The 19,198-nt window shown below is 32.9% G+C and overlaps 1 protein-coding gene across 1 annotated transcript in view; it reads right to left on the reverse strand.

The window, feature by feature from the left end:
* Nucleotides 1-19,198, reverse strand: part of LOC143920447 (protein dead ringer-like) — a 145,779-nt gene that overhangs the window by 125,035 nt on the left and 1,546 nt on the right. The window lies entirely within an intron of this gene.

The following is a 19,198-nucleotide window of genomic DNA, read 5'->3' on the forward strand; positions in this document are numbered from 1 at the left end:
ATAAATTGAACGAACAACACCAAAAATCGTTGAAATTCCACAAATCTTTGATACACGACACGATTTATCACACGGTCTGTATATAATATACCTAGTTTCATAAGACCGGTACCGAATATATATGAGTTTTGTGTCGATTCCATTAAATAATATTTGTCCTCGGCTAATATTGGTGCAGCCGCCACACACGCAGCCTCCGCCTCGAAAGGGTTAAATCAACAAAAGGATATATGTATATATATATATATATATATATATATATATATATATATATATATATATATATATACATATTGTACACATACACACACTTGTACAATATTAGAAAATCACTTATAAATCACTACATCAAAATACAGGTTTCACTCGTGTGCATTTAAATTTTATATATGTAATACCTATCTCTACATACATACTACAGGCGCTGAAGAGAAAAAAAACCTCTCAATAAAAACAAATAAATATTTAGGAAAACGTTTGGTGTATAAACAATAATTGGCAGAGTGGTGTTTTATCGGACGAGTACATGTCTATGGGGCACTTAACCCCAAATGACCGCGTATTTGCCACTTGATAGAATTTATAGGTAATATTAATATCTGCGCGTACACCTATTAGCATAAAACAAGACGATAATTACATTACACTAAATCACAGATATTCCAACTTTCGACTATCATCATCATCGGTGATGATAATGATTAGTCACCGGAGCCTGAGGGGGCCGTGTATTGTTCAAAGGTTGTAAATGCATTGTTAAAGGTTTGCCGAACAATGGATAGCACTGTGACTATCCTACCTCTAATAATGATAGTCGAAAGTTGGAATATTTTATACATCACGATCGGAAGAAGTGAGCGTTTCAAATAGCCATTATATTACATTATACCCACCCTGAAAGGGCCAAAAAAATACAAGGCTCCATTCATGGGTACGTTTACTAGGAAGGCGCCCTGACGTCATCGGCTACCTACCATGAATACCTACCGCTGACATATCAACCCTTCAGGGATAGGAAATACAAAAACAGAACACTATTCAATGCAGAACATTTTGTTTTTAATAAATAGATGAATTATTTTTATTTATATTTGTATACGATGGAATTTGTAAATTAGGGAACTTTTCGATTTTTTTTACACAATAAATACTTACGTAGTACTTGTATGAAAAAATAATAAAATATCCAGTTTTTTCTATCCATTTCAATCCCGATTAAGAAAAATCAACCCAAAAAACATACGACACGAAATATGTAGGTACATACACAAAAAAAAACATACGATTCGGCGTAAGTACCTATGTATATATTAAGTTTTTCAAGCGATCTAAAATTTTCATTACAACCGCACAGATTGGGTTGCAAATCCCTGTAGATTGTCCGAGCTCACATTGCAAATAAATTCTAACCATTTTTTGTCGTTTATAACTGTAAAATCGATACGTTTACAATAGGCGGACATTTTCTACACAAAAAATACGCCTTTTCTATACAAATTCTACCGTACAAGTTACAAATTGTTACGAACACGAGTTTTATCACTAAAATATATATGTACATATGTAACGTGCTAACCTAAAAATAAGAGCAAAGTATCATTATTCATTATATCCCGTAAAATTAAGTTAAAAATATTTATCAATCATAAACCTAAGCGCAAATTTTGTAAATATCAAAAATGTACAGTGGTAAATCTGATTTTTGAGATATGAGTATCAACACTTTCTTTTTATTTATATAATGTATACAAACAAAAACTCAAATAGTCACACGTGTACGTAGATTCAGGCTTATTACACAAATATATTACACTTTATAATTCCAAAAATTATACATACATATGTACATGCAGCCTTTCATTTTTGTACTCGCAATGTGACATCAATTTTAGCACTATCAATGAAAAAAAAAACATTCCACGTATGAACAAAACAACATTTGTATGTAATATTACGAAAATTTATACATCCCCATTTGAAAGCCAGCACATTGACGGTTTAATTAATCGACCGATCGGAAGAATAAAATTATTGGTATGTAAAGGAATTTTTATGCAACAAAATACTACAATATAATAAATATAATCAGGCGATAAAGTAGTGAATTATGTAAAGTGCGCGTATAAATCAGACGAGCGTGCGCGCCCTCTCGCATGCCGCACAGTGGTGTATGCGCCGCGACAAAATTATAATAATATTAAATTATATAAAAATACTACACATACAATGAAATTTGTGTGTGTCACCCACGCATCTGTGTCGAAGGGGGGTGACGCGATACACGGTCACCTCCTCGCCTTGAATTAAACAAACAATACTGCATTTTTATGTCGTCGTCGGTCACATTATAATCACGATATTAAAAAATATTATAATCGCACTCGAACCGACGCCCCCACAAACGGATGAATATACGTATAATAAAAAGGACACGCGCGAGCGCGACACACAACGTGACTCGGATGAAGTCCTTCTTCAAACACAAATATCATACACACGAACCTCGAAAGACTACCATAATATGTAAAATAAAATATACAAATCGAAATCTCGATTGGATAGTATCAGAGAGACATTCAAAATACGATCCGTATCTATAATACGTCGATGACTATTAAGGATCATTAAATACTAGTTTGAATGTCGACCTTTATGCGAAATCTGATATACGGTATTGCAAATAATACAATTTGTGGGCATGGCGATCATCAATCAAATTAAATCCAAAGCTTGATTAAAATGAAGATGTAATGATCTCATTCCACTAGGCAAGTCAGTGGTTCGATTCACAGTTAGAAAGTTATGGAACGAATGACTCGACAGGATGATATCAAACTATTTTTCCTCATTGAAAACCAGAAAAAAGCCTACAAAGAAAATCAATTAAGAATGAACTTATAGCAACGAGGTTCACAAATACACATTTAGTGTATCTGCAAATACACATTTAGTGACCCGACTCCATTCAGTCAACTTCTCAATTCTTATACACATTCGAAACACTTCGCAGAACCTTGAACTTTTCCTTAATAAGAACGTGCGGAAGCATGAGTGATACGATATGTGCATATACCTGAATTCATGAAATACTAAATTGAAATAAAATTCAAACAATGTCGTATGCTTTCATATACATAGATATTATTACATGAATATACCGTTCGAAATTCAAAATAAAACTATTTTTAGGTACTGAAAAACAATTTACAAACACATTGCTATAATTAATCCGATTACAAACGAGTCACACACATTTTTTTCTCATCCCAACCCATCACGAATAATAGAGACGTCTCAATCCGTTGAAATGCGACTTGGAAAAACGAACCAGTCCGGACATCACAGACGGTAGCCACGTTAATGAACGTCAGATTGTTTACGTAGCCGTCAACTCAGACTACTTACGCATACCGGTTATTTTAAACTAAACGTTCCCCGTGTCAATAGGTAATTATAATAAACACGAAAAATAGGTCAAAAATCATTCCAATCTTACAAGAGAGACACAAAGCAAACGCGATGACAAAGGACATCAAGGGTGTGGTGGTGTCACTCGATTTATTCGGCAACCGGTTTCATGATGATCCATGCACATAATGGACACCCACTTTGTGTATATTTAATTTTACCCGGTTATGGCCGGGTCTAAAAATATGCGAATTTATTATTAATAAATTAAAATTAGACGCGGTCGTACACCCCTGACCGTGACCCGAGATTATCTCACATTAATTGATTTTTACTATTGTTTAATGTTTATACACATCACACTTCATCTTTGAATTATTAACACGGGTAACCATAATGGAAAAATCCGCATACATATGTATTTTGAGTGAGCAGTCGAGACGAATTCATCAGCGCAATTGATCAAACACGTTTTTCTATCGAAAAAATCAAAACAGCATAAACAAAACAACGTTTCGAATTATTCAAATGAGACAACACGACTGCGATCGTGTTGATGATGACGACTATGGAGCATACATATATCCAAAAGGCACTTATTTATTATACGTGTGCGTGTATGTGCTTCAATCAAGTCAAGAGACTAACTGACCAACCAGTTCAACGTCTGTGAAAGTCGATATTTCATAAAAAAAATAATATAAATATGTTCAACATTACAAAGCTGATTGATCGTTTCCAATAAATCACGTGAATTACAGATAAAGCGATTATAACAATGTTGAGAGTATAAAATTAGTTTTTGTTACTTACTAGATTACCTATGTATGTTTGTGAATCACGTTAAATGAGCAGTTATTGAAAAAGGGCCGTTCGCACTTCTACTTTCCCGAAAAAATTAACTGCTATGATTATACACTATTACTGTGAGATGATTGAGGGACCCTCGTATCCTGTAATTCATACGTATATCTATTATATACAAGCTATAATTTATTTTAAATTATTAACGTCTTCTGGTTTGATATTGCGAGAATCAATACCAAATTATAGGAGTTCAATCAAACATACACTCTTATTGCGCAAATATGTAAAGCTCGTTAATAATATAAATATTTTCTATACGTGCATTTACTCACATGCCAATCTTTTTATTTGATGCAATCATCGTTACAGAAATATTGTATATTCTATATATATGAAACCAATAAAATATTAAAAATGCATTTAAGTATCATATACATATTTGCATTTAAAATCATCTTCTTCATTCATATATCACAAAATCATCCCGTAAGCACTCGGGCATCTGTCCAGTTACAGCACTGCAAAAACTAACAATTAAATTCAAAAAATAAACGGCACAATAATCACGCCAAGTTTTATAACTATTGACAAATACAAAATTTTTAAATCAATTGACGCATCGAAAGTTTAGATATAAAATTTTAGCCGTTAAACAAACATCACGCTCAAAATCAAAACGATTCCGCTTTCCTATGATAAACATACTTTTATCTGAATTTGAGGTCTGTTTGTCGAATAAATCACGCGAAAAATATAATATAATCCAAAACGTAAATATAAATATATCGCGCGTTCTTTGCCTTCAGTCACTCATATATGTGTCATTTTTAATTGACGGAATCCGCGCGAGATTTATACATATAAATCATTTCCGACCGGGGATCGTTAATTTTTTTTAATAATTGACTTTATTTATAAATAAATATAAAATGATCCGCACACTCTGAAGAAAATATGTATGTTACATTTTTTTTGTACAAAATATGCTTACCTACTCACTTGCATGGGATGGCAGCCGTTCAAACGGGAGCGACGTGTGATTATACAATTTTGAACCCGAAAAAAAAAATGATTTGATTAGGGGTCATTATAGCGTATTATCGCCGCTTGATCGTAAACTTGATTTATGTGGTGTGGATGTTATCCGAGCGAGGAGATGGAAAAAAACGAGTTTATTCACTTTTTAAGGGAAATATTACAGAAAAAAGTATTTTTCATCCGCTAACGATGCGATTGATTCCATATGCAAATGTCTAATTGTGAAGCATATTATGAACACTCAATACAAAGTCTTTAAATAATATCGTTATAAAATAATGGTAACATAACGAACATACGCACAATTTACTATAAAAAAAATATTGCCTATTCAATAAATTATGACACGCAGTATAATTTATGTAAAATAAATCGAATAATATTTCCACACGTTTCGTATACACATATTTTTAAAATCAATTACTATTTTGACGTATCATATTTGATTATTGACGATGTTATGTAAATTTCAAATAACACTAGAATACAGTATTGTGTTGTTTGTTTTGAACGGTTGAATTAAAATTCAGGAGTTGCGAGACCAACTTGACACACTAACATTAAAATTTCTCTTGTCCCTTCGTTCAGTATAAGTAATTTTCAATCTCATACTTGTGAGAGTGAGAAAATATTAATAAATATATAAGTTTATAACTAAAATTCTTAAGGGACCGCGCAAAAGAGAGCATTAATAATAAAGGTTAATGCTTTGTTTTTGCGTTATATAGGAAACGTGGCGTTATTAAAATAATGAGTTTTATTCACGAACATACATAAAATACGGAATATTGTTGGCTAAAATGAATTTCAAATCTCGCTTTTCTTCGGAGAAAACCCGCCACTGTTCCGTTGTATAGTGCGTTCGAGTGAAATACGTATATTCATCATAAAAAGTACGTATATACGTATACGTACAAGTCCAATTAAAAACGTCCAAAAAGTTTTAAAATACCCATAGCTGAACCTTGTTCTGATATATATACATATTGATATAATTATGAAAATAAACATTTTGCGTTATACTTTATATATGTACATATGTAAATGTAAAATAATAAATAAAAAAAACCTTTAAAAATATTATGATACGAACTGTCAATTGATGATTTAAATACAGCTATCAGTGGGCGGTCGCCACGTGCGTTTGTGATGAATTTTCAAGGACGTCAATATGCAAAATACTGCTTTAAAATCACCTAAATCTCATTCTTATAATTTTACTACATCTATAAAAATCCTCGAATTTACCAGTTTAAGTCTACACAGTTTGTAATATTATGTGAGTGTTTCGTTCGTGTCATTTGAACGCAGTTCACAAAGCAGTGGCGAAGTGGCGCACGCAATCCCCGATCACGATTTTATGTGGAAACAAATTAAGCATAAAAGCAATTCTCAAAGTATTACATATTATAAAAATATACATTAATTATTATTAAACGGGAAAAATATAAATGATACAATGTGCTATTGTAATAAATGCGATTACAACACGATAGATTACAATTTATGAATTGAATCCAACTACTTATACATTGTGTGGTGATTTTATACTGTTGTGTAAAAATATCTATTTATAGTACAATTTATTATAAATAAATGAAAAAAATGGTGCAACAATTATATTAATACCCAATATATTAAGCATGACTAGTTCAAATTTTGGAGATCAAAGATTATCGAACACTTTTAGAAAAATTAAGAAGATTGTATCATTTCTTCTATAAAATCAAATATTTTTTCTTAATTTCAGTCCACACATCCATCAAAACAAGAACCTAACTTCAGGCACATAAATAAAAAATAACAAATTCGTAGAAATCCGTCAAATTTATGGAAGAATTTTTCAAACCAAATCATTATTTCTTCCTGTGTTACTTATCGATTTCAGTATACAGAAGACTAACTGAGGAAAGATCCTTCCCTACAGATTTAAAATTTACCAATACAAACCAAACTTAATATAACAATAAATAGCACACAACCCATACACACCAGAGTTAGATACGATCATAAATAAATTATAATTGAAAAGCTTTAACATTTAATTCCTAAATAAGTATCATACAGTATGATGTATGAGTAATTTGACGAATGTTCGAAACGATGCACTCGGACGCGAGTGGGCGTAGAACTATAAAAACTTGTAGAAGCACATGTGCATTTCTAGCCCGCGATAGGAACACCTTCGAGGCATGGAATCGAATTTCTCAGGCTTTTGTGCCGAGCCCCCGATATAATACCTATATATGCGAGCAATTGGCATAATTTAGCCTCGGGCGTATTAAATCTGCAAATATAATGACCGGCTGTCATGAAGGGGTTCGACCCGACTGGCCTGGATGCATCCACATGCAAAATTTTATTTATCAACGACGAAATCATTCGAATTGCAGTTCAAAAAAATGACCATTTTATCCGATCACCATCATCATCATCATCTGGCAAGGGAGAGTGGTCTAAATTTGCCGTCTTCATCAAATGGTGCATGCGACGCGTGTGGCATATTATTATAATATACCTAATATAATAATATCCTCTTGCTCTCGCACTCAATATCAAATACTATTTGTATATATATATGTATATATATATAATTTTTTTTAATTCCCTCGCTGGTGAAATCTAAAACGGGAACCCGCCAGCAATTAATCAAGTTGACGAACAGGCGACACTCATTTCCTTCTGACATTTCTTTTTCACGATTATATTGGTTTTTTTTACTTATTAAACAGCTCGATTTTACTCCAGAAGATGATGATGATGATGATGAGAAGAATGACGAAGGCGAAGTTTGTCTGGAAATAATTTTTATAAGGACCAGGAGGCGACACGGAAGGTTGAGCACCAGAAAAAGATAACGAGATGCGACGCTTCTAATATTTATATCAGTCGTATACATTGTATGGGATAATAAGGAGAGATCATTCGGAGAAAAATATATCTACTGAAATTTTTTTTTATATAATTTAAATAAAATATGATAAAAAAATTTTTAACTTCAAATTTATATTATGTATAAGTATACTTACGTTATGATTTTTTTAAATTTAATTTAAGTTCTGATGAATTCACATTTTCCGATTTGAAATTATTCTCGGATAACTTATAAATAAATACCGAATTCCGGACATTTATTTGTTCATGTAACATTTTCATTTAAAACAATGTTCCGTGAATCAGCCTGTATAAGACTCGCGTACATACCGAAAGTCATTCGTCACGTGTGATATGAATGTATCAAAATCTGCCTTTGACTTTAATTATATTTATGTACATAAACGAAGACTCCCGTCGAGTGTCACCGGGAACATGTGCGATCAGAATCGTACAAGTTTGATATATAAAAAAAACTTGAATACGAAATGCAACACACGCGTCTAAAAAAACGAAAGAGAAAGTGATAAAACTCATCTTTCGACGTGAAATTTTACATTACCCATTTTTTTATCATTATTTATTTGTGACGAAAGAAAAGAGCAAAAGCGCGCACGCGAGTACAATAAACACTATTTATTTTATTTTATTATAAAAGCGCGTCAAATACACATTATAATTCCGAGAAACGTATTTATACGAGAGAAGTCGCGTGCTGCCCTTTTGACAGATGCGTTCATACGACAACGACTGTCAAACTGTGAAACGTGCCAAAAAAACTAAAAACAAACATTTACTACATTGTTTCAGTTTCAAATACGTAAACAAGAACGAACTGAAGCAGAAATCGTTACATTCATTTAATGGACGAATATGTCTGACGTCGATCTGCACCGGATTTGCACCGCGTGTAGGCACGCCTAACTATCGCACAGGTTGACAATCTGTGGGCACTAATAGCATTTTAATGATCCACAGCTGGCCCGGTCGAGACGTTTGTAAATCAAAACACAAAACTGGCGCGACCGCATCCCGCGAGCAGGACAAGACTCACGTGATTCATAAAACATCGCACACCCACGCTAAATGCACTCTTATCGCGAAATTATGATCTATTTTTCGAAAAAAACATCTCCACGTGCTCGATCGCGTAGAATCGTCGGCGGGAAAGGTTGACGACTAGGGACCGAGGGACAAAAACTATGGTCAATTCTAAAAAAAATAACCATCACCTAAGCAATTTTATAGTGATAGAGAGAATACGGCATAAAGAACAGTAAATCTTTTTTTTTACCCCTCATCATATGAGCCGTTACATTCGAAATTTCAGTTCCTAAGTTCCAGTTCAGTACAATTTTCAATTCCAAAAACATTATTTCTGTTCGACTTAATTCACAAATTGTTATCACTTCTTTTAATTCGATATGTCCAGAATCTCGGAAAAGCAGAATAAAAGTACCAAAAACCACCAGTATTTTTAAATATTGTTAAACGCAAAACATATTTTTCATGTGTTGCAAAATATTTCTCGAATTTATGAAAAGTGGACTTACGCTACTTTCAAATATAACGGCTCATATCATTGTTTCAGAACTAATTTATAACTCTATCCTAATATTATTTACATATGTAAAATTATTCATCATTTGAAACATTGTTTTAGATTTTTCACATAATAAATAAACATGAAGTCAAAACAAAAAATTATTACCAAATAGGATCTAAACGAATTGACCTTCATCCAACTTCGACGCCTAGATTATATTTGAGGACACTTGTTCCTTTTAAAAATCAAGGCGAGAAGAAGATCGAATGAATATATGACCTAACTAACATTAGGTTAGGCCGATTTCATAACATCGCCTAAAATTTAAAAATGACTAAAAAAATACGGAAAAAATAAGAAATACCCAGTTTTTTCAACAATTTCTAGATAGAATACATAGAAAACGACCAATATTCCCCGCCATTACGGATAATATTTACCCATGTTCGGACATACACATCTTTTGTTTATGACGTACAATGACAGTTTTATAAATGCCGTGACGTGGCGGAGAGACTTTTGTCACGATCAGGTACATTTATTTTTTTTCATTCTTCTAGCTAAATTTTCGGCAGAGACGCTGTCAATCAACAATGAGTGTAATAAACGTGATTTATTAATTTTCGACATTGCTCTCGATTGATGTTTCCAGTCGAAGATTTATGAGCAAGCATTATTTTTTCATTGAAAATTTTTAAGTCATTAGCGTTCCAAGAACAAACGTTGCATTATATCTACAAATTAGAATAAATATATTATATGTATGTAATGCATTTATCTGAATGAATGATTTCCCATCGCTTCGTAATATAATATATATTTAACTATTCTTGTCGTTACGTTTACGTACTACATATCATTTCAAAATGAATTATTTAACAATATCAGAATATTAACAAAAATAATTGCTGCATTCAAATCAAATCTCATTTATTGCTCAAAAAAATATTATTAAATAAATTTGGCATGGTTAAAAAATATTGAAAAAAGAATTATTTGAAAAAAATCAATTAAAAACCAACTCTAATTATTTGATCATTTACAATATCAATCCTCTCCAAAAAAAATCCATGAAATATTCGCACCAAGATCGATTAGTCGACATTTAAATTTTATGATAGTACACATGTAAAGTATTAACTAATATTACCAATTTCTTAAAACAGTCGATTTCTATCGGCTTGCACGCTGTAATTAATATTTGTATATGATGGGGTATAAATTTCGACGACATCAGTAACAAGTGTAGTATTTTCGGTGACTTCAGTGGTAAAATACATTAGACAATGATATCCAAATTTATAAAATATTCCGATAAAAAGAGGTCTTAATTACTCATTTTCATATACCTATGTATGTATGTATATTCATTTTCAGCAAAATCGAAACAAATCAAAATTGAATTATTGATATTCATGAATTCAGACGGGATCCTGCACGTTGGCGCATTCCACACTCCTTGATGGTTTTTAAAACGACTGATGGGAAATAATAATAAAGCGGTAAACTGTTAAAAGGACTACCGTTCTGAGGATCCTCCAGGGTTGATGTCGTTCCTGGTTCTGCCATTGGTCAGAGAGCACTTTGCCATGAATTCATTACACCACCATAAAACAAAACTAATCTTCTCAGCGACCACCTTACTACGGTTGCTCTATCCTTTTGACTAAACCAAACTAACTGAAGGTGTAATTTAAGCATTAAAATAACAAAGTAAACAGAAAACTCGCTGCTTCGATCGAAAGTTTTACTCGCACTGCAAAAATATTAAATTTAACGATAAAATATCCGAGCAACAACTTTTCCTTTAAAGAATTGATGGCAGGTACATGTTAATTGTAGCATTGATAATTTATTACATCTGATGAATCGACGTGTGTACATTTTATTAGTGGTTTTGCATCGATGCAATTTTCCCCATACGAATTGAATTAACCTCGGCGAAACACAAAAGGGCGAAAAAGCGAGCGGCACTCAAAGAATCAATTTAACTTCAGCTATATAAAATTTTATTAGGAACTCAGCTTAAATTCGTTGCACTTCTATACTTACTTTTTTTGTACATACATACAAATTTGCATGCAATACAAACTGCATATAAATTTAAACATACATATATAAGAAGATACGCATATTATTTAAACATTGCCATACATTTAAAAAATTGTATCTTATTATAAGTTTATAACATGAAAACAGATGTGCAAGCATTTTTAAAGCTGTAAAATGTAGACAAACCAAGATACTTCGGCAAGTACATACTTGAGTACAATACAGTACATGGTTTACAACCTTTGTGTATCCCTTTACAACCGTTTAGCAAAAAGACGCCTATACACATACACACATACATAGTACACACCATATAAAGTGCAAGCTCTGTAATTTCTACAAAATAAAAATGAACTAACTGGGGTAAATCAATTTGGGAACCGATGCGAGTAAAATATTGTGTATTGATTTCGATATACGTTTGTGATCGAACTACTAAGACTTCGTGAAGTCTTATAAAAAAATAATCTTTCTTGGTTTGATACTTGCACGCATACTATATATTTAATACAATAGCAGCAGGTAATCCATCAAATTCATATGGATATTATTAAAAAATAGTTTATCAAATTATTTTATTTATATAAATATTCAAATAAACGAGAATTTACACTATCAAATACATACCGCAAAATGTAATATTTATTAATCAATTCACTTTACCCACATACAAAATGGATACTCCAATTATTTAAATAAGAAACACAAATCAAGCTGGCGCACATGTAAAAATTGAAGAAGACAAAAGTTCAAATTACACACGTCGCAGATTGTCTTGTCGAATAAAACCCGAAGCAATTTCGACGGCGAGCATTAGTATCAGCTGGTAGCATAAGGTGACTATCAAGGGTGACTTAGCCGGGAATCAATACCGCCAAGGAGAAGACCCACGAGTGCACCTTGATACACTTATAGTTATAAGCACACCCCGGCTATCATTCAATATTGTGACACATGTACGTATTATCTAAGACGCTGGGGTAAAAGGTAAGTAACATGATTAGGTTTGTAGTCACATCAATATATTATACGAATAAAAGGGCTTCCGTCGATTGTACCGTACATACTTACGACCCATTAAAAATATTTCGATAACGTGTTGTGTTTAACCTCATAGGAAAAACCGTGTATTTAACGATCGTAAACTTTCCTTATGTACATACATATGTAAATGTGAATTGAATAATTTTGTTTGATTTATTCAATTCAAGCATTATGCATACCTATACATCATTAATTAATTTTGTAGCATTCCGCCTTATAAAATAGCATGCAGAATTTTCATAATAACTAATTATAATATTGAAATTTTCAACCGTGAACTATCGACCGTTTAATTCCTAACAATGAAGACTTTTCGTGTGATACTTCCTAGTGTACGTAAGCGACCGTTCAAAGCATGATTTCAATTTGTAGTTTTACAATATTCTCGATAATAATTTTAATGAAATGAATGTTGGATTTTCAAGGACATTCTCAGAAATAACCCCACGTGTAAAAACACTTAAGAATGACTTTTTATCTGAGCATACAAATCAAGATGCTTTAAAAATTGTATATCTACTTACATAGATTCAAATAAAATCTACCGGTCGATGAGTGCTTCAAATGCAGGTAGACCTTTTTAATATCAGCGATTAACTATTTGAAATGCTCTGCATTGTGTAATTATTTTTAGATTTTATCTTAATTTATTATAATGCGTATGAAAAAATTCAGAATCTGCAATATTTTAATGCAATACATAAATAAATATTTATGTAGGCCTTCCTGGTATAAATAAAATATATAGTTGACATAGTGGAGAGATTGAAGATATTAAAAAATGTCAATGGTCGGGTCACGTGGGTACAAGAATGGCTGAAAGATAGACAAGGGAAATGGGTGGAAGAAATTTGAAATGAAGTCTGGGATGGGATGGATGAGAGTTGCGCAAAACAGAGACGAATGGAACCGTGTTGGAGAGGCCTTCATCCAGCAGTGGATGCCGAATGGCTGCAAATGATGACAAATAGGGGTCTACCCCACGGGATCGAATTAGAAATGCACGAAAAACCAAAAATCGGAAGGCAAAGATCGAAAATCGAAAGATCTTAAGTCGAAAGATCAAAAAAAAAGGTGCATTGTAAACGGTACATCCTCTCTTAATTTGCGCGAGCAGGATACAAAAGGAACAGGCTTTCCCTTCCGTATTAATGTGCGCGCGCAGAATACGGGAGGAAAACCCTGTTCCTCTTGTTCCTATTGTATCCTGATCGCACAAATTAAGTGAATATGTACCGTTTTAAGATCTTTCGATTTTCGATCTTTGCCTTCCGATATTTGGTTTTTCGTGCATTTCAAATTCGATCCCGTGAGGTGCACCCGACAAATAGATATATTTTAATCGATGATATTATTTAGATGGATTACTGTTGCTCCAAATAGGGATGAATGCAAGAGTATCGAAGATGCCTTCAGTAGCCAACAGTAGATAAAAGACGACCACAAATCATACAATGTCAAATATGTTTTCGAACATATAGGTACTTCAAATATTGTTAATCGACAACGGGGTATACTCATAGAAATTCAAAATTTCCACTAGTCGACGACACCTATATACATAGAGTATCTCAATTCCCATACATAAGTTTTACATAATCGGCAGAAAAACCCATTTGAAAACCTTTCCAAAATAAAGAGACCTGCATATGTATGTATGTAAAGCCACGAATCCAGTCGCGGATACACCATGGCAGCCAAACTACTCCCTGGGAAACGTTAAGACGCGAAACAGCAGGGCCTCTCGCAATGGCAAAGCGTTCAATACAGACGCGATCTGGTCAAGTGGAGAGATGTTCCAGAGATAATAATTAGGTGGATATGTGTATGTGTGAGCACGCCCAGAGTGGTAGTGGGCCGGCCGGGCCAGCCGCTCCCAGCCAATGGGCGATCTTCATTATCTCGATATCGAAAGTCACGCTCGTCGGCAAGCAACGGATAATGTCGACAACGACAACGGATAATGCGGTGGACCGCTGGTCCCGAGATATCCCGGGAAAAGCCTGAACGGGAAGAGAGTGTGAAGCATTCCGTCAACGACTAGTCTTATCCGACAGATTGGGGTGGGAAAATCTAGTAAAAGAATTTTAATTCTTTAAAGCAAAAATAAAATTGTTTTGACTTGAACCACATATGTAGTTATGTACCTCTATTCGTGTGGGTACCTATAGCATCGGTAGCCGCAATAAAAAAAAATCGCCACCAAAGCTCGCAAAAAGTCCACGATTATTTCTTCCAATATAATAAGTTATTATATTGGAAGAGATATGTATTAATAAGTCATTATTAGAGGTAGGATAGTCACAGTGCTATCCATTGTTCGGCAAACCTTTAACAATGCATTTACAACCTTTGAACAATACACGGCCCCCTTCAGGCTCCGGTGACTAGTCATTATATTGGAAGAAAGGGAGCAATACCTATATGCAGGACCGGCGAGAGGGGGGGGGGGGGAGCTTGGGTTAAGTTTCAGGGCTCGGACTACTTGGGGGGCCTGTATTGGGACATCCAACTGACCGATATTGATATTTTATATTATTCTACATAAAAATACATGTATTTATTTAATGCTAAATAATAATTATTTTTAAATCCAAGTAATCTTTGTGTCCATGTGAAACCGTACCTACTTGTTATATCATACTTTTTTATTCAATTATTTAAAAAAATAACAACCAACATATAGCTGTTTTTCTAATAGATAAACTATATATACAAGATTTTTTTTAGGTTGCCATAGGGCCCGGGATTCCTCTCGACGGCCCTGCCTATAATATGGTTTGTCACCTTAATAACTACTTGACCTGGCGATTTACAGTCAATCCACAGAATTGCAAAAAAGCGTATGAAGAAATAGTTTGAATAAAGGAGGTATGTAAAAAGGTTAAGTATTAGGTATATGAAACACGTGTTTAATATGGATTTATGGTTAAAATTATTTTTCATTGTTATGTAAAATCAAACTTAATTTATTTTTGCCTTTTAAATTCTAATTCAATAATCATTTATATAGAATATATTATACACGAAATAATTGGTCTCATATTCATAAATCCCAAAGAAGATGAAAAATATACAAAGTATTGATTAATTAGCAATCACAAAGTCGTAGTTTAGAAACCATTGAAGCACTCGTAAACAAATGAAGAGAAAATAAGCTGACATGAACAATATGCGCAAAAACTATTTCCCAAATAAATTTAAAACGAAGAAATTCGACACTTTCCGGTTTGACGAAAATTTCTTCTCATTGAAAGAGCACTCATATATCATTTTTCACAATACCTAATAGACAGGCCGTCGACTTTGCCGAATTGTAAAAATAATAATTTTAGCTTGTCGTCGGTCGTTTTTACTGTTCTTAATTTTTCTTCAATTACATACGCATTTGTGTATTATTTGAACGCAAAAAAAAACCATTGATACGTATGTACATACATCTATGTAGTAACAATAGAAAAATACTGCCACCCTTGAGAAGGTTTATTACGGGCGCTTTAAATGAAATTATTTTTGCATTTGTTCGATATATACATACGTAAGTATAATACAATATTATTATACTGTATGTATGTAATTTTCGATTCGACATAGAAAAGTAATTTAGTATTCATTTTTGCAAATATGTATTGGTCTGTAAATTACCGACGCTCATTACGTTAAATTTTGTCTCTAATATGTTGAATTACACTTAGATAAAAATAATACATCATTTCAGTATTATTACACAAGTTAAAAAGTTTATTAGTCAGAATATCTAAAATAATATTAGATATATCAAAAACGAAGAGTCACTGATTTAGAGCTTGTTTACAATATTTTGTTGACGGAATGAAACGACTGGAAAATTGTCGCCATAAACACATTTAATCATTTTAACCGCAGGATGATGGTATCCGGATAAACGTTTGAATATCTACAGATTACGTTCGGTCACATTGGAATTTAAGTTGACGGATACAAAACACACCAATTAACTTACCCGCATTGCAATTCGATTGGACATAAACTTACAATAATATTTTTAATTTCGTAAGATTTATAGACATGTTTATAAATACGCCCTTATTATCTCCCTACATATCTTCAGCGTAGATTCTAATTAAAATTTTTATTTATAATTATTTACGATTAAACTTTAAGTTCAAAAATAAAGTAAATTATTTACCAATTACACATATGTATTGATACTCGCACCCCTATATGTAGTTAAATAATAATAAAAATGATCTAGGAACAAGTCGGATAAACAAGATCGATGAATAAGAGAGAAATGTCAAACGGATAATGAAAATTAACAAGATCCTCGTTACACTGACATTCAAAGGGTTGATTATGTTACAATTGCAGTCAATGATAAATAAAATAATAAACGTCAACCAAATACAACGAAAGTGTATAAATTTTAATGTACAATAAAATGCAGAGCGTGTATTCAGTTATAGATACAGTTTCAAAGGTATTGATTTAACTCAGGTACCCGTGTATACCTGTCCGATGCATTTATATGTTTCGATAATCTCAGGTAAATTATAAAAGGTGCATCTACAGAAAGTTGCATTAACGCCAACCAATGTAAATATTCACTGCATAAACGAGATCGACATAACGGTTACATTTTTAAAAAATAAATAAACCACTTGCAAATTGAAATTGAATCGATTGATTTTTTTCAATAAGCCTGAGTGTCAGGCGCGCGTGTGAATGTAACCTGTCTTTAGGATTATTATTTATAGACATGGTAAAATGTAAATCACGACATACCAGTGGTTGGTTTTGAGTGTCAACAACGGTGCCAGCCAGAGATAGATATATTAGCTTCTATAAATCCAATAAAAGCAACCAAAACCACACAGATAAATAATATATCAAAAACGAAACCAAAACAAAAAATACATAAAAATTTGTCGACTCGAGTCAAATACTTATGGAACATTCTAGAAATTTTACAATGAATAAGCAAGTCCACGGTCGGAACAAATTACCGAGTAAATTCATCCCTCACTATTTATTATTTATAAACGTATAGATAAGTTGCGAAAACAATTAGACGGACATTTCTAGGAATAGGGGATAGTGGCAATTTACCCGCCCTATTGTTGTGCAGCCTCCACAGATATACAATTTTTTGTTTAGATTTATGATGTCTTGTCTTGTCTTAAATATTCGGACGGGATGAAGGGTGTTTATACCTAAACTATGAATGCTTCAATACAACGTTCAATTTCTTTTTTTTTTTTGTGATGATTTTATGACACGAAGAGTACTGAAAAATAAAACTCGAGAATTACCGAAAAAAAGTAAAATTTTTGTCTAACATCTCAAATATTTTATATAAATCAGCTATTCAAATTTATAATTCTATCTGAAACGAACATTTTTTCACACGCGTTGTTAAGTCACAATGAATTCCCCTCGATAAAAAAAATACAATATAAGATATCGATGATTTTGTAAAAAGTAGTAAAATTTTCGTGTGCATTTACAATTTAATATTTGTAATAATAAGCAAACAGCGAAGTGTGACGAAACAACGCGTCTCTTTTTAGGAAAAAAAGCTTGAATGAAATATTAGAGTGAAGTAACTGGACCCCGCTGAGATATTTCTGTAAAGTCAACACAGGCGACACTAGTCTAGCAATGATTTTTGAGATATCGAAAGATATTCTAACGTCGATATTTAATACACAGAAAGATGGATAACATTCAAAAGGATTATCTCCATAGCATTCCTTGAATTAGGATTGACTATCGTTCACACACACAAAAAAAATAAACGTTTTCACAAAACGCGTTAATGCGTACAGACAAGGATGAAATACTATTTTGCCAACGAAGAAGAAAGAGACGAGAATAATAGACACTTGAACGCTATAAGCAGATAAGGGCGGAAAGGCAAAAAATGTCCACTGGAACTGACTACTTTTATACAGACGCGCATTGGCTAACCAAGTAAAATAATAATTACTAATAACAAAACGTCCGGAGAATTTGCATCTGAACGACGTTAATTGGCCGAACGCAACAGACGACGGTAATAAATTGATTTATCGATACACATATATATACATATTTGCTCTTTAGGAATCATCCCATTCGGCAATCGGTAAACTATTGGCGTCGTAGTCTGCAATACATACCTATACATACATATGTACACACACCGGTCATGTTGTTTGATTAATGATGTCACTGTTCTGCATAATGAATGTCAAATTGAATTACGAGATTCACGCTTGAATGCGACCGAAGATTTTAATGTACACACACTCGACGACTCAAGACAATAATACAAGATTTAAATATATATGTAATAATAATAGAAATAATAATAACACGCGTTCGATTCGACCCTGCATAGCCCACTCTCATGTATATTGATACGCCGCATAGGAAGCGCGCGCCCGACGGTTTACCAGATTGTAAAAA

This window comes from Arctopsyche grandis, chromosome 12 (genome assembly GCF_051622035.1).
Source record: "Arctopsyche grandis isolate Sample6627 chromosome 12, ASM5162203v2, whole genome shotgun sequence".
NCBI lineage: Eukaryota > Metazoa > Arthropoda > Insecta > Trichoptera > Hydropsychidae > Arctopsyche > Arctopsyche grandis.